An 18,997-nucleotide genomic window follows, 5' to 3' on the forward strand; every position below is an offset into this window, starting at 1 on the left:
ATTGCTAAGACAGATGTCAAAGAGCATACTGCCCATGTTTTCTTACAGGAGTTTCATAGTTTCTGATCTTACACTCAAGTCTTTAATCCATTTTGAATTGATTTTTGTGCATTGTGTGAGAGTGATCTATTTTCATTTTATTTCAAGTGGCTGTCCAGTTTTTCCAGCATTATTTATAGAGACTATCTTTTCTCCATTGCATGTTCAAATTTACATAAATATTGGACCTGGAGTTTATTTGTGTATGGTGTGGAATGATTGTTAAACATCATTTTTTCTCTACATGTAACATTTATTGAAATTTATTAGGTGACCAGACTTTCCTCAGTACTTTACTATATTATTTTTGTCAAAAATCAATTGTCCACCCATGCATTGGTCTGTTCTAAACATTATTCTTTGCCATTGATCTATTTTTCTATCTTACTACCCATAAAACAGTATTTTAATTAATATGACTTTATACTAAATATTTATATTTAAGAGAATAAAATAACTCCACTCCCTTGTTATCTGTCTTCAGGATTGTCTTGGCTATTCTTTGCTCTTTGAATCACCATACAAATTTCAGAATGTCAATATTCTAACAAAATTAAAACAACAACAACACATAACAACAACAAAAACAAACCATAAGGTTTTGTTTCATATTGTATCAAATCATTTAATTTATTTGGGGACAATGCTATCCTAATAATGTTGAGCCTATCAATTGATAAGCATTTACATTTACATTTAAGTTTTCATATTGTTTAATGGCACCATACGTTTTTTTCTGGGTAGATTCATTCCTATGTATCTAATGCTTTTGATGTTATTTCAAATTATTTTATTTTCCTATTTTATTTTCTAATTGTTATTTAGCATGCATAAAAATTCAAATTTTTGTACACTGACCTTCTATCCAGCCATTCCCATAAACTCGCTAACTTATAAATGTTCTATGAATTTATTTGTGGATTTTTCTAGATTTTCTGCATTCATAATCATATCATTTGAGAATATAGCTTTATTTCTTTTATTTCTTATATTTTCTTTGTCCTTTACCTGAGGCTAGAATTTCCAGTAAACTGCTGAACAGAAGTATTAGTAAATTAACATTATCTTCTAATTTCCAATCTTAGAGTAAAGTCTAGAATAGCACCATGAAATATGTTGGTTTTTTGTTTCTTGTTTTTCTCTTTTCTTTTCTGTAGATATCCTTTGTTAAATATGACAAAATCCTTCCTATTCCTAATTTGATAAATATTTTTTATCAGAAACAAAGACTAAATTTTATCATTGCTTCACTCTATTTGTTTTGTTGTTTGCATCTTCATTTTTTGAAGGTGTTTAGTCAGATCTCATAGAGTATTAAAATGTAATTATCTTTAGAATCCCACTTTAATGATGGCAAATGCCTACATTTATAATCCATAGAAAAACTGTTAGGATTTCTTTGTGAATGACACTATCAATTTAAAAAAAAATCTATAAATAAGTTAATTTTTAGTATTTTTATAACACATTTCTCAAGAAAATGTTTGGTATTGTGGTGGGTAATATGAATTCTCCTGTATACATTAACAATCAAAGCTGCCTATAATATTTTTCATGGTCCTTCTGCCTAAATCCAACATGCAGCCACTTTGTTCTTACATTTGACTCTATCCTCAGTAAAGCTGACACTTCCTCTAGACTTCTCTGCTTTATATTTCTCTTTAACAATAATCACCTTCTACCTAGTATATTGTTTCTTAAGTATTTTTCATTTTCTTCTCTTTTTCTCCACTAAAATATAAGTTCCATGAGAGCATGAATTTGTCTATTTTCTCAATGACATATCCTGGCACTTAGAACAAATGTTTATAACAATAAGAAGGAAAATTCTAGGATTGTGTCAAGATTTCCAGCATAGAATTACTAGGATAACTAATACTTTTGTTAAAGGAATAAGGGAAATGTGACTTGTTTTTGTCAGTGGCAACAATGAGATAATTTGGATGGATTTATGTTGTAGATTGACCACATAGTGTTTCAGACTGATTCTGTTATTCAGTAATTTTAACATTATAATACAATCATTTTTATAATCATTAGCTTATTTAACCACAATTAATCTGTTAGTAATTAAACACTAACTATGTAATCTATCCTGTTACAACATTGTTAGGTAGTATTGTTAATTCTATTTTAATATGAGGAAAATAATGCTTAGAGAGATTAAGAAACTTTCACAAGTTACATAGTGGATGAACCAGGATTCAAATCCATATTATTATTATTAAAATAACATGAATTTAACTATAATTCTGTATCACAGAGCTGATACTTTTACTTCACTGATGAGTATTTAAAATACGTAGTTTAAAATACACATTATATAAAATACACGCATCAGTTGATTCTGATTTTAAAGGTCTGGAATGGATATTTCTCAGAAAGTTGTCCAAGGCTTGTAGATGAATAGCCTGATTTGGATAACAGAGACATGCTTGATGGTATTTTTGTTTTTCAAAACTAGGTTTAGCTAAATAGAAAGAAAATTGTTTTTGTAATGTGACTGAATTAAAAAAAAAATAGAATATGGTGTAAAGGTAGCTATGACAGAATAAGAAGCTGTACATGATAGAACTTAGAATATGATGTGAACTTGTGTTAGTCAGAGTTCTATTCGTGAAGCATGGACACTATGGGACTAATGAAACAAGGGAGTCTACTTTACACAATTTTGAAGGAACGAGGAAATGAAAGCTCTAAAAAGGGGTTTAGAAAGATCCAGGAAAGGTCAGCATCCAGCCCTGGCGTAGGTGGTAGAGTTGGGGTTACCAGGGAAATCTAGAGCTAGGTCCACCCAGCTTCTAGAGAAGGAGTTTGATGGGGACATGTTGCACAAGCCTACAGCAGGGTGTTGTCTCTTTATGGCTACTGCCATCCTCAGTTTGGTAAGATTCAGCCCCTTGCTTCACATAAATTTTCTGTCTAGATGTGTTAAATAACTAAAATTAAAAAAAAATACTAACAAAGACAAACTAATACAAAAAGAGAGAGATAAGTTTACTTCTAGTGAAATACATTAATGCTACAATCTGTTGGAATATTGTTAGTCAAAATTTCTCCTCAAGACAATAGTTTCCAGCTTCTCATGCCTGTTTTGTATGAAGAATTCAATATGCCTATAACTTCACTTCTAGTTAACACAGTAGGTTTCTGTTATGTTTCTAAAGATATTTATTATTTTTTAGTGCATTCTATTGTTTCATTTATCTCTATTTTAACTTTATTGATGCTGGCTTTGTGTTCTCTTTGTGGCTACTGCTTTCCAGAGACTGAAAAAAAAAAAGACATTTTTGAGCCAAGAGTGGCTGTTACATCAGCAAGGCCAGCAATCAGAAAGGAGAGCTTGTGATGATGGAGGAAAGAGCAAGAGCCGGACGTCACTAGCATGTCTGTATTAATCTCTCATTTTCTTTAGTCAACAGCAGCCATCAGAGCAAAATGGTTGCTGCTTTATTTTTATCCCCTAAATATTGCATATTTTTTATTTGTCTGACTCTTTTTTGGAATGAAAACCTGGGAAACATAAGTCTCAACAACCTAATTGATATTAGACTAGGCCAGCATACATGGTAAGAAAAAAGTCAGTTTGGATGATGATGATAATAATCATAGGATAATGGGGCAAAATTTTAAGGACAAAGTATACTGAATTAAAAGAAATAGATCACAGTGAGGTATGGATTGATAGTAAATCTAGAGCATTTTTCTTTCTAATTCTCTATTTCCAATTTTGCATCCTGGTTAATATTTATTCAGGATACTTAGTAGGAACAGAAATAACTACAAATTTTTAAAAATAATAAAAAAATCAGTTTTGTGCTATCTATATTGTCTTATATTGTTTTGGGATGACAAAATTTCCTTCCTTAACTAAAAACTAAAATAAACTGAAAAATGCTTTCCTATTACTTTTCTATCTCTTATATACTACATTTCTCTTGAAACACAATTGAGCAGTCCTCTGACTTTTACCATGAGACATGACCTAATTTCCACATTTTGTGATAGTCTCACTTATTTTCTTCACTCTATTTCTCTGAATGTAGTCAATTTTATATCTCCCCAGTGCATCTATGCTTTTCATACAGCTATAAAAAATTTTTTCTTTAACATCAGTGATTTTTAATTTAAAGCCTATAAAATGTCTTTCACGTATTGTGAAATTTTACATTTCTTTCTCTCTGAACTAAGCTTTTGGATATCTGTTTTACTCATATGAATTTTAATTATAGTATTAATTATATTTTTCAGAAACTGACTGATCTTACAACATAATATTTCCAAGAACATTTCCATTCATTCCTACTTACTCAACTATTCTGACTTGCCTCAAGGATTTTTTTTTTCCTGTTTAAACAAATTTTACTAAGATTATGTATTCTAACACAGGTACGCCAGTTCAAATGTAGAAGCAGATATAGAAATCAGTCAATGAAAATTGGGATTGAAAACATATGTAAGTTCACAAAGAAATATTTGAAGTCAAATATTAGGCCAAAACTAGGAATTAAAATCAACCTATATTTCTTGAGTACACTTAAAACATATAGGTCATAGGAATTAGGATAAAACTACTCAGAAATGCTGTCCTTTAAATCAATTTATTCTCTAGCAATAGAGAATACAAATAATGATCAGAATTAATTAGTAGAATCAAGTTTGAACATAAATATGTGATTATCCAAGAATCCACACCCTGTGTTATCATACGTGTCTGCTTCTCTCATTAGAAATAAAAGCTGATTGGCAGGGGGAGCTTACAACATTTATTTTGTTGACTCCGTCACCTCTGCCAAGCAGCTATCACAAGGATTTGAAAAAAACAGTGCTTAATAACTCACTGTTAAATTAATTAAATAATAGTTATAGTACATGAAATGCCACAAAAAAGAACAAAGCTGATTTTAGAACTAACTACCCACAGTGAAAAAAATGAACAATAGATTCCAAAATGATGCCTTTCATAACCAAAGCAGTTACTAATGCTTCAAATTTTCTATCTTAATTTCCATCAAGCTTTTCAATAGGTTCCTGTACACTTCTTTGGTTTTATTTCAATACATAAATTTTCTCTCATGCTTTATGCTTCTAAGTGAAGATGAAAAATCAATTACTTCTGAATTGAACATACTGAATGCAGTTGAAATGGGATTTTCACATTAAGTTTGCAACCCTCAGAGTAATTCTAAGATATGGTCAAATTTAAAGTATATGTTCTTTACAGAAAATTAAGAGGAGTTACGCTAATACTGAGCTGTTGATATGATGTTTTTTCTGTAGTGCATTGTCAGAAACTCTTTCCATTAGCCTGCCTATGTGTATCTTTCTTAATGAAACTTGCTGCCCTTCCTTAAGATATGAGTGTATCCTAAATACTATTAAAGAATAACATGGGAGGCAGTAACTAACAGTGATAGAGAAGTTCAGAGAAGAAAGAGATGAGGGTTATTTGGACAAGTCTTTATCAGAGAGAAAACAGGGTAAGTTCAGGAATATTTGAATACAAAATTTCCACTTCAGTATTTTAATTGTTGCTAATATATATATCTCTTTCACTCATTTACATTTTGTCATGAATGTCATGATTTTTAAAGATGTTCCCTCTGAATAAAAATTATAAAACTAATTTCTTAAAATATCATTCTTGAAAAGTTTTTCTAAATATAATTTTTGTTTTATTTATATTATATCTGTAACTAATAGTCTGTGGGAAAAAAGGTACAATTATCTAGGAATATGTATGTGTGAATTTTAAAACTTCCCATTCATTCATTTATCCATTTGTTCTTCTTACTGTTAGCTTTTGACCCTCTATTGAATGTCATGCACTGTTCGAGGAACTGAAGACACAAGAAGTACACATCTTATAAATTCTCGCGTCTATGAAAAGATAGAGCAGTTTCTCAACCATGGCATTTTTGGTATTTTGGGCCAGAGGACTGTTTGTTGGGCGGGCCTTTCCTGTACTACAGGATTTTTAGCAACATCCCTAGCTTTACTCACTAGATGCCAGGATCTCCTTCCCTGTTTATAAGAATCAAAAATGTTGCCAAGCATTACCAAATATCCCCAAGGGGACAAAACTGCTCCTGGCTGAAAACCACAAATATAGACTACAGCTATATTAACTATAGTTAAACACATTACTTCTTGAAATTAAGATAACTGGCTTCAGATTATCATTGCTGTAATCAATATGGGAGCCTTACTAAAACATAAATGTTGTTCATATCTGCACAATGGCATAAAAACAAATAAATAAGTAAGCGAATAACCAAAACATACATATTTAAATATATGAATACAAGTATTCATGAAAACTAAAATGTAGCAAGGAATCATATTAGATTCCTAAAGATTATGTTAATAATTAAATCTCTTGCATTGTTTCTTTTTTACCATCCCTAAAATAGATAATATTTTTGCTATCACTATGTATACATTTAAATAATTCTTCCTGTCACACTACATTTCAATCACCTAAATATGAAATATCTAATACAATGTCGACTGATAATAGTCATAATACCAGGGATTGAAATGGCCAAGTTACCAAGTAATATGTCAAGGTAGGTAATGAACTAGCTATTTTCTAATAAATTTTTCTCACTCTCTTTTCACAATATGCAAATTTTTTATGTTTTATTGAGTACTATAAGGTGTTTGGGTCTACATTTAATGGGCAATGCATAATAGTTTCCATCTTGGTACAATGTTCAAAACCATCCACCTTCAAAAGTACAATTTAAACAATATACAAAAGAAAATCTATTCTACTCAATTCTCTAAAATTAACATTGAAATCCATATAAGCAGGAAAAGTATATGTGGACCTTTTAACATTTTACTGTTGCTCTGTCACCACAATTCCCTCAACACACACAAAATGAACCGACGTTGCTGAATTGCACACCAGAGTCCCTTTCAAAAAAGGGCTATAGGAAACAGATCTGCAAAATTCTTGTTTGATCCACTGTAGGGAATACTGTTGAAGATGGTGTTAATTATATTACATAATTTGATTTTTATGATTACTTATAGGTAAAAAGTTGTCTAATATTAAGTCTCTAAGGTAACTAGAATTTGATATTTAAGGCATTAGATACTTTGCAATTAACCTGAATTCTTTTCACTGATGGAATTCATGGAGTAGTAAAAAGAAAACTTGCGTTCTAACCATCACAAGTATATATGCTTGTATCATATTGTATTGTATCCTCATGCTATGACATGATATGGTCCTACACTATTTACTTATCTTTGTTATTTTAATTTATGTTAAATTATACCTCATGTGTCTCTATATTAAGCCCCAAATCTTTCTGAACCAAGAGTATATACAAACAAAATAAACTATTCTAAAAACCCAGTATGTAAATATGTATTAATTCATATAGACAAAATATTTTTTGTTGCACACATAGGGTTTCATCAAATATTTATGTGTTACTTGAAATTTAAACTGTCTTCATAAAGAATTACTGACCAAAACATCTCCAACAACACGAACAACCATAAAAACAACAATGAAGTATTTGCAAAACTTCTACAGCAACTTTTGTCTCAACTTAGCAACTCATCAGTGGATCAACAGAACTCGAAACTCTGTCATAGCTACATCCTTGCACACTCACCTTCCCTTTGTTCCAGCACCCAGTTCAATTTTTGGTTTATCAGATTCTACCTTGTATACTGTTGCTTGATATTTCCTTTCAAAATGTTTCTTTAAAAAAATTTATAAAGGCAAAGAATATTTGAACCAGAAAATCTAAAAAGTACAGATAAATTTCTTACATGTGTGTATTATTATTTCCAGACTCTCTTCTATGAACATTTGTGCTATGAAGAGCACAAAGGTAGGAACACACTTTTCATAGAAATTATAGAGGCACTAAAGCCAATATTTTCTAATTCCCCTCTATGTTCACGATCATTTTTTTCATTAAAGCACCCTCCCTCATATCTTTATAATGACCACAAATCAGTCTACCGATTGGACATACCATAATCTGATTAATAATTCTCATTATTAGGTGATTTAAATGATTCAGCAATTTAAGCAATGCTTTGACTATATCTAACAGTTTAAATTTTGAGCAGAAGATTTCCAAAGTATAAATTCTCTGCAGTGATATTGTTGAGGTAAAAAAGCAAGCCAGATACCAATATTTTGACAGAAGATGTCAAATTGCTTTAAAACCTGAAAAATTTTATTACTTCTGCACCAGACTATTCTTGTTATAATAACAGATTTATCATATTGCCATCAGCTTAAGAATCACTACTGATTACATGATAAAAGATCTAGACTCCTTAACTTGCCATTAGAAAATGTTCTGTGCAGACTTATTTTATATAGATTTATCATTTTATCCTAAGGAATGTTTCAAACAGTGAAGCTAATTTTTTTGGTTTACCTTTTATTTCATTTTCTGTCCACATTGATTCACGTCATCACTCTACCTGCGCCTCACATACACTATCAAATAAAAGTCTCTATTTACATTAGGCTTTGACTATAATTTAAAACCAATTTAAAATGGAAAATTCCACAAAACTTATCAAGGAAAAGGGCATGACCTCCAATTGTATAAACCCTATGTTGATTATGATATAGGCATAGAAAATCTGTATTATTATTGGTGATAAGAAGGATTATAATGGAAATTCTGTTTAGTGGGTACGTATTATATGCTTAAGCAAAGTGGTTAAGACCAATTTCAAAACTTCTCTGTGAAAAGCACCCACTGATTGACTGATTCATTGATTTTTATTTATTCAACAATGTGTATTCAACAATGTGTATTCAACAATGCGTAAATGCAAGGCTGTGTTCTAGGTCTGGGCTGCAGACCTTTGTTTTGAATATAACCAGATACCTATCACCTAGATTTTACATTCTAGAGAGAATTTAGTTTATCATCTACAGATTACAGGCAAGGAAAAAAGGCTTAGAGTGGTTTGATAACTGGAACATTCACACTGAAGCTATACTGCACTCTATATTAATTCTAAATGTTAACCTCATCACATGTCTATCGTCTGTTTGTTTTCCAAGAGTTTGAATGTCTGAATATCACTTTCATTCACATATCCTCCTTAAAATTACTGTTACAAAAATATTCTTAGCTCTTTTCCCTTTTTGGAGAATAGTCACGTATCAAAATGATACAAAGATAACTGTCTCTCTCTCCATCGACAAGTGTACGTATATAGCTCTATGTGTGTATATACTATAGATATGAACCATTTCATTTAGTCATTAGACGCATATTATATGCACATTTATTTATGCTCCATATACATGTGAGAATTAATTTTCATCACAGCATTATTGTAAAAGAATGTGAATACTAAATTTAAATATGCAAATGATGAGTAATTTTTTTCTGAGTCTAAAATAATTTGCACATTTGAGCTAAATCGCTAAGTCATTTGACTCAAGCTTGCTGAAGTCCTTTTCCCCCCTTTTACTCTCATTATCTTTTTTCTTTCTTTAAAAAACAAACAACCCAACAACTAATCTTGGTATAGTAAAGATGAAAAGCTTAAATAAAACATTTCACAGTTTATTTTTGAACAATAATTGATAAGTTGCTTTTAAAATACCATCTATCATTTCAATTGTTTCTATTAATCATTTCAAATGATGGTCTTGTGGTTAGGGTTTTGAACTCCATTTCTATGGAGAGATGAAACATTTTGTTTTAAATTATTTTTTACAATGTATTTAAAAACAGGTGGTATCCACTAGACTGACAGCCTCACTGAAAAATAGGGTAGGAACCAAGTTTGTATGTTCTTTTCTGACTCCACACTTTCTAAGCATGGTATCCGACTAGAGGAAGCATTTTACGGTTACTTTTCGGGAAACCAAATCTTAGTTATATTTTGCTTTGTGTTACTTGTCTGCTCATCAGATATAAGAACTGGAAACCAGAATAAACAGTGGTAAGATAGATTCAAAGTAAATATTTCAGTTTCAGTTTACCAGGCCAAAAATAAACATTTGGATGATAATTTTTGAAATGATTAACTTCAAACGATGAAAGTAAAGACCAATGAAAGTTTCTCTTTAACATTAATAGAAACAAACAAAAAAGATAAAAGTGTTACTTGGGCAATTGCTTTAATAGGAGAGTTTGTTGAATTAAGATTCTAGAGAAAAATATTATAATTAGAGAGGGCATCTGTATGTGGTGTTGTTATTCAATGCAACTCATTTCAGTGTAAAATTACTTCCTCTGCACAAAATCTATTCAAATTAATTCAGAAATATGTTAGAAATAGATTTATTTTCAGAAAATGCTACAAAGTATAGTCTGTTTTGATAATTTATTAAAACCTAGAAGGAAAAGAGATACCAAATCATTTAGACTGGCACATATTTTTGTCATAGTCCCCAGCATAACAAAAACACATTTACTTTATTATTCCTACAAACATGCCATTTTTATCTGTAAAGGAGTTTTGTAACTCTATTCATAACTGCCCAATAGCTAAAAGTATCTAATTTGCCAAAATCTACCAAGCATTAAATTTTAATATCGCTATCAAAGTGTCATCATGTAAAATATATGTATAATTAGAAGAAAATATTGTATTGAAAGCAAGACAGATTAATGATTCAACTTGAATGTGCCACTGTATTTGAACGTTGCTATCCACCATTTTTGCAAAGAACTTATTCTGTAAGTAAATCTATTAATTTGTACAAAAAAATCAAGAGTAGTTTATACCAATCCATTAAACAATTTATGTGTAAAATATAGATATAGTTTACTAATTTGAAACTGTATTAAAATATATAGAAAGCAAACAATGTTAATATTATTTAGTGTAAAAGTAGTGTCAAATATTCATTAATGCCATTTGAGATAATTAACTTATATAGTGTTTGTAAAATAAATCATTGTTTATTGTTAAAAACGATATAATACTATTTTAACATTATAAAGTAGAGGAAACATAAAGAAGTTAATACTTATTCATGATCATGTTACTCAGAAATTTATTAAAAATCCAAATAAATTTTGAATTTAATTTTTCTAATTTTGTTTCTATAACACAGGTTATGTATAAGGTATACTTAATAACTTTTAAGTTAAATTTTATTATACATCATGTATGCCAAGAGCATAGATATTGTTAAAGTATTAAAACTTCTGTATTTCCCCATATAATTTTAAAAAGAAATGAGGATCCATACAAAAAAGTCTCCTTTGTTCTGATCATTATCCCACTTCCTCTCTGTCCAACCCAACTTTTAGCAGCATCCTAAATTTAATGTATATACCTTCCTAATATTGTTTTTATGTATTTACTATACATGTATAGTGTAAAAATATACTGTATTGTCTTCTTAAAATTTCCCTTATTGCTATCATGTGAATATATATTTTGTACTTTGCCTTTTTTATTCAATTCTTTTTTTAAATATCAACCCAGGTTTATATAGATTTAGTCATTAATTTTTACTGCTATACAGAACACACTCACACATACACACTTTAAACCTATTTGCATTGTTCCACTGGTATAAATAGCAAATGTTTCCAATTCTCCATTACAACCTTGTCATATGAACTTTTGCATATTTCCTTGTTTAAGTGTAAAAGTTTTCTTTGGATTTCATGCATACTGTGTAATTTCTAGGTCTTAGGTTATGCATGTCTTTAGTTTTGTTAATTATTTCTGAAGCCCATTCCAAAGTGTTCTAACAATTTGCATCTCATCAGCAAAAATACAAGTGTCCTATTTTGCATTTCTTCCTATTTTGCCAGTAGGAAATGTTTAAAAACATTTTGTATAATTTTGTTAAATTTGAAAAATTATCTCATTTTCCTTTTAATTTGTATATTCTAGATTACTGGCAGAAGAAACATATTTCACATATTTATTGGCCATCCAAATCACTTTTTTTGTGAACTGACTGCACACAATTTTCTGCTTTTTTTCTAATGAACTGTCTTTTGTTAATACATTTTAGATATTCTTTATATATAATTGATATCAAAATCTTTCAAATACTTTTTCATTTTATTTTTTAAATTTGTGTACGTTTGTCATAATGAACTGTTAATATTAGCAATTTTATCAATCCCATTTTTAAATTTTTTGAATTGAGTGTCCTATTGGAGAAAATCTTATTTTTTTTTACTTAACAAACATATTTCTCTCTATATTTTTAACAATGTTAAATTTTTATTTTATTATTCTGTCTTTAATGTATTAGAAAATATTTATGTGTAGTGTTAGGTCAAACTAATTTCATACTTTCCCTTCTGCATGTGATGAATTAATTGCTTCCAAAGGAAATTATTATACAGTCAAGGTTTTCCTGACTGATTAAAAAAGCCAACTATGTCACAAATATTCACGTAGATGTGGGGTTTTTCTGTCAATTTGTATATATCTAGGCCAGTATCATAATGTTTTCATTAATATTGCTGTATGATCCGGGGTTTGATCAAGACAACAAAAGCTCTGCCAAAGAGTCCAGCACAGTGAATTTAATATGGGAATTATTTGTAAAGGTGGCACAACTGAAAGGGCAGAAGGGGATGGCGAGGCTACCCAATGTTTAGCAACAGCAGGAAGGCACTGCAGCCCCCAGGACTGGAAGGAGCCATGAAAGAGTCGGTGTTTGCGAGGTCCTGTGGGTAAGACGGCAGGAAAGATTTGGCCTGGATGTAACTAGAATGTCAAAAAAGATGCAGTTTCTGCAAGAGAGGCTGCCTGGAAGTAGAGAGAAAGGAGCAGAAATAATCCAACACCTCCCTGTCTCTCACTGTTTACTCTTCTGGGGTGCCACCCACGATCCTGAAGCCAGCGGGTAAGGTGGCCTGGGAAATGTGGTTGAATCTACTAGTGCCGATAAAGGCAAAGCAAATCCTAACATAAAATAAATCCCAATATAAGATAATGTTAAGACACTACCCTTTCTTAGTCTTTTATACAAGTTGCCTTTGCTTTTAAATTTACCTTGATTCTCTAATGTGAAATTTAGAGGTCAATTGTCAAGTTCATTAAATAAATTTTTAAAAAGCAAAGGAAAGGGTCATTTTGTATTATAAGTAAATTATTACATAAGTTAATTTGGAGAAGCCTTGACATATTTGTAAGGAGGTGGAATGGTATACTACTAACATCATGAGGACTAGTGAACGTATAAACAAATTCTACTCCTTCTAGCTGTGTATACATGTCTCTGCAGCAGTTTTCCCATTTTTAAAATGAGTATAATAACAGTACATAATGTAAACTTGTTTTTTTTAATAAATATGCATAAAGCACTTAGAACAAGGCCTGTTATATGACAAGTACATAATAATATTGTCATTATTGCTGCTGTTTTATTACTTTATCATTAAGATTTTTTTTTGGTTTTCCTGTCAATCATGATGATGTATCATCTCATTTAATTATTTGTAATGACACAATATTTGTATAGAAGTCTCGTATAATTTAAAAAAATACCCTAACTCTATCTTGAATTCTGGGTAAATTTCACTGTATCTACTCCCAATTCACTAATTTTCTTTTGAACACTGCCCAGCTTATAACTTTTATAGATGCTAATTTTTACAAATTTCAAAATATATGGCTTTACATTCCATGATTAATAGATTGCTCTTTCCATTATTATGTATTTTAAGGATTATTTTGGTTTCTGATCTATGGTGCTTTTTTTTAGAGATTAGATATGAACATGTGAATGGTCATATCATCAAATCATTATATTATTTATATTTCACTAGGAGTAAATTTGTCTTTTATGTGTGTGAATGTGGCACATAGAGGGAAAGCTAGAAGGTGAATATGAATTCAAAATATAAAGGATCCAAGTAGGAACTGTGCAGAACCTAATCGATGGCTTGTTGTCAGAGAGAAACCATCACCACTGTCAGTGCTTTCGATTGGGGCGAATGGACACAGGTGAGTGGGATCATGGGTATGCAGTGTTAGTAGCACTTTCTACTTCTGTTGAAAGCATCTCAGAGAGCCTGTCCCCGAGGCAAGCCACATATTCCTACTGCCCAACGGGCCTGTTTACTGTATGGTTGCCATCCCTGCAGTGTTTTTGAACATCAGCCCCAACAGTGTGGACAGCACATGTTCACTGACATGGGCGTATGCAGCATAGAAGCTTTGTTTCTCTAGCAAGCAGGTAAGATTACAGAACCTGAACCTGGAGCTCTAGAGACAATTCTAAATAGCACCTATTATAAAGAACAGCAACATTACTAACATAATTATATAGTCTTCTCATGTAAGTAGATACTCATTGACAGCCTTCTCATTCAAAAGTAGATACTAATTCGACAGTATAAATTCTAACACATCTGTTGAAAAGTTACTTTTTACATATAGCTGGTATATGTTGACATTTTATAGAATTTTGAAAAACTTTTTTTTCAGATTGAGGCTAGGACCGTAAGTAGCAACAGAGAAGTGCAAAAATATGACTGATATTCCATTTACAATGACCCATTATCCCAAGAGAAAAGCCACTGTTAAAAATTAATAGTTTCTGTGCTTTGCAATTTTTAAATTCTGACTACAAACCAGGTGTCATTCTCAGTTTTTCTTTTAGTTTACCAAGACACGTTACATCTACTTTGAGTTTATAACTTAAAGCCAGAAAATGTAATTTTGTTGGTGTGAAGAAAGAATAAACAGTTGTTTACAAAATACAGTGTGGAGTTATACAAATCTCCTATTTATTCTTCTATAATGCCATGTTGCCCTGGAAAAAGTTGCAATATATCTAATACTAATTCAGGAATATGTACACACGAGTGCCAGTACAGTTCCTCTTTCCTATTCAAATCTCCCTGCTCTCTTCAAGATTAATAATATACCAATTGGCATACTGCTCTTTTCATTATTACCATGACGTTAAGTTTTGCCAATGAGTTCTTAGATGGATGGAGTAAGTTACCTATGCTAATTAATGATAATAAAATACTCTTAAATGTTAAATCATGTTCTTGGTGTATTTAAGACAAAAGCCTTTCCAAGGTGCTCTTGGGGAGTTTTTTTCTCCCCCAGCTATCATCTCCACCCCCTCAAATTAATATATCTGGCATTTCTACATTGGAATGCTAATTTATTGAGTGATGATAAAATGATGGCAAATAAGTGTTCTTCTGCTAATCCTTGGGAAAATGTCAAGATCCAGGACAGAAATCCTGCCTTCTTCCTAATTCCTCTTTTCTCCTTCCCTCTCTTTCTTCTCTCCTTCATTGCTTCTTTTCCTTTCTCTTTTTCCCTCCATATTTTTGTCTTCAATTAGTATATTTATTAAAATATTCTAAGAGATAACATCAGTTATCTGTTCCTGTGCAAAAAACCACAAAATATAATGGCTAAAATATCAACTATTTATTTATCTCATAATTCTGCAGGTTGGCACTGGTCTGGACTCAGCTGTGTGGTTCTTCTAATCTGAGCCAGACTCAGCTGGTGTTACTCATGTTCCTACAGTCAGTGGACAGGTTGCTGTCTGGTCCCAGGAAACCACACTCATTTGTCTGGCTGCTGTCTGGATGCCAGCATGGAAGATGTAAATTATTGGGTCACCTCTTTCTCAGCATTCAACATGCTAGCCCAGGCTAGTTCACAGAGTAGCGAGACAGGTTCAGTTCCAATGTGCAAGTAGCGAGACAGATTCACAGAGTAGCGAGACAGGCCAAGTTCCAATGTGCAAGCTCTTTAAAAGTCTCTTTCTGTATCCTGTTTTATTATTGTCCATTGGTCAAAGCAAATTGGACGAAAAAGTGTCTCATTAAAAGCCATCGTCTATTTTTCTAGGTATATCTCTGTGGTTACTGGAAACAAAATTCCTATGATAATAGTGGCATAGCAGAGTCTAGCATATTAGGCATTCTGAGTAACTTTAGAGAATAGAGATATTACCAGTTTAAAATGCCTGCTATGTCTTTGGACTTTGCATGCTTATCTTATTTAATGTCACAAAACTCCTGTGCCGTAGGACATGCTACCTCATTCACTTTGCCGACTAAGACACTGAAGTTCATTCCCTTGCTCATCATTACAGAAAGCCTGAGTAGCAGAGTCGGCATGTGGACAGAATTATGCCTTGTGCCAAAAGCCGTTGTGTCCTCCCTTTGTAGCATGCTGCTGTATGTAATGAGACCCTTTCAATGACACAGAACATTCAAAATTCACTAAAGCCAAAGAGGGGCCATTCAACAAACCAAGTGCCAACTCTGCCTACAGGAAACGCCTGCATGGTTCTCAATGAATCAGCAGTTGTCCTTCACTCTCACTGACTGCCTCAGGGACAGGCTAAATTAAACAAAGTAAATATTAAGAATTAAATCTGCTGAAAATTTATAGGCAGATAAGCTGAAGGCTGTACTTAGTGCTATTCTTAGATCATTGAATTCAGATTTCTTTCCTTGCAAAGTCCTCATTGGATATCTGAGTCCGGCAGCCATCTGGTAAGGTGTGCGTTCTTTTGCTGCTACTTGTACACAGATCTGTCTGTACCCAGGGGAAACTTAACTGAAGAATGGTGATTTCTGAACTTAGAAGAATATAATTCCATTGGAAAAATGGGAATGAGAAAGTATAAATGAAATCAGAGAAAAGAATGAAAATAATTTCAAGATATTAGAAGGAGTTTATGTCTAAACAGTAAAGAATTAGCCCCTTTTATACCATTATGTATGACATAAACACCAAAGTTGAGTAACTCTTCAAAGTTCTATACCTACTCCTTCCTGTGTGTGCATTCAGTTTTAACAATTGAGTTGATTCGTATTTTCAAAGCTCATTAAATTTCTGTTTTGTTCTGATGCTATTATATACATATATAATATAACATACATAAGTGTATATACATGCATGTATATTTGTGTGTATCATCTATGTATACACATATAATATATACATATACGTATAAATAATGCATATGTGTATACATGCATGCATATCCAAATCCAGTGATTAAAATTTGACTTTATTATTTAAATAAATTTTAAGGTTCTCAAATTATTGATGAAAACGTTCATAATCCTAATGATCGAAAAATAAATCTTGTCAAAACCATTTCAGTTCTTTTTTACTCATTTCAACTCATTTTCTGTAAGTAAGAGCAGAATTTATCAATCTATATTGTCACAAGCATCATATGTAAATAATTAAACTTTCCATTTTTAATACCTGTATCTACAGCTATACTGAAAATGAAAGACCTGGACCAAAAGAAAAGGTTTAAGTGGCACAACAGATCAAAATGACACCTTGTGTGGACTGAATTCCAAGCAGACTCATGCCTTGTATTTAAAAGTTGGAGTGGTGATATCAATCTCTGTACTCTTTCCATAATAAATAAACACATGAGTATCAATTAACTTGATACTGGGTCATACTAGTTCCTAGGAAGAAGTGTCATTTATTTTTCCTGATAATGTTCTAATACTTTAAATTATAAAGAAAAGAAGGGGTAAAATCATACCCCTCATAAAAATATGAAATTAATACATTTTTGAAATATTGTTATCTAATTAACTAATGAGGGTCTCCAATAAAATGTTAAAGCTAGTTTAAAAGACAATTCAGTATGGCAGGAACCAATCACATTACTCAACGAGAAAAAATACATCACCATTCACTCTCCACAAGTTAACATCTGTATCTACAGGGTTCCAAAATAGACTAAAACAATGAAATACACAGATCCCAACACAATGTACATTAAGTACCAACAAATTCAATGCATTTGTTGACAAAGTAAAGAAATCTTCAAAACTTTTAAAAGGAGTCCAATCATCCTTTCTCCACTGTTATACATGAATAAAAGTATGTAGATCAAGCATGGTTTGGACAAACCTGCATACATTTAACAATCCTCCCTCCTGATACAACTAAATGCATCACTGATGGCAGAAAAAACAGTTTACCCTGTAGGAGAAATTCAGTCACTTCAAGTTTAATTAGCACTTAACTTTTTGATAGGGTGGGATGGATGAGCAATTTCATTTGGAATAATCTAATTTCCTGGAAGACATGCCTGCCCTTCTCCCATGTTGCCCTATACATGCTATTACATATTTTCCCAGGCTTTTTAAAAAGTATAGTTTCTCCTACCAAGAGGTACAGCTTCTCCTTCCCAATGGTCTCTGTTGCTTTTTAATCAAGTAATGTTGGTGACCCTGCTCGCCTCTCAGGTGTTAGGTCCATATGCTATGTGTCCTTCCTCCCCCAGGCCAGGCTAGCTCAGCTGTACTCCTCTCAACCAATTCTGAATCCCAGTTGATAGGGCTGGTATTCTGGATGACTGTGCTCACAGATGATTGGGAGCCCTCATAGGAGTACTGGCCTCTAAATATTCTTTCTTATCTATTATATAGATGCTTCCTTTAGCACTAACTTCAGGTACCAAGGGGGACCCAGAGCTTCTCTGCAAAGGTCAAAACCATCCAAGCTTCATTGCATACCTAGGCAACTAGGAAACTTACCCTCATCCAAACTTGGGTCAAACAAGCTGTGTCGGGCCCCTTCTCAATATTTTATCAACATCCACATATCCCTGAAGACTCTCACTTTTCCTAACTGATCCAATTTAGTATTCTCACCTTACAGAGGAAACCTAGGAACTCTTAATTTCTTAGATTCTTGCACACTTCTTTCTCATCTACGGCATGTAGTAAACTTGGCGTGCCGTGAGCCCTCTAGCCTTTACATGCAAAGCCGCATTCTGATAACTCCAGAGAGGTCTTCTAATTCACTCAGGCGCCTGGACTTAGCAAGTGCTTTGGCTTTCAGGCTATTGCTTTTGCTAAATATTTGGTAAGTCTACTTAAGAGCTCAAAACTAGGAATTTGACTCTTTGTTCTTTCCTTACCATTCCTATCTTGAATAGGAGGAAAATATTTTATAGGTTGCATTAAAATATATCAAAATACTCATTTAGTATAAGGAAAAA

At 32.0% G+C, this 18,997-nt stretch overlaps 2 long non-coding RNA genes across 2 annotated transcripts; both read left to right on the forward strand.

Annotated features, from left to right (window-relative positions):
- Positions 1-2,670: 2,670 nt before the first annotated feature.
- LOC140700416 (uncharacterized) lies at positions 2,671-5,893 on the forward strand. Its single transcript, XR_012078804.1, has 3 exons — positions 2,671-2,766; positions 3,306-3,426; positions 5,840-5,893. It is a non-coding gene; the product is annotated as an uncharacterized lncRNA (long non-coding RNA).
- A 1,967-nt stretch (positions 5,894-7,860) lies between these two features.
- On the forward strand, positions 7,861-17,372 carry LOC140700420 (uncharacterized). The gene is made up of 3 exons (XR_012078808.1): positions 7,861-7,895; positions 13,927-13,977; positions 17,245-17,372. It is a non-coding gene; the product is annotated as an uncharacterized lncRNA (long non-coding RNA).
- The last annotated feature ends 1,625 nt before the right edge of the window (positions 17,373-18,997 follow it).

Source organism: Vicugna pacos, chromosome 2 (assembly GCF_048564905.1).
Source record: "Vicugna pacos chromosome 2, VicPac4, whole genome shotgun sequence".
Lineage (NCBI taxonomy): Eukaryota > Metazoa > Chordata > Mammalia > Artiodactyla > Camelidae > Vicugna > Vicugna pacos.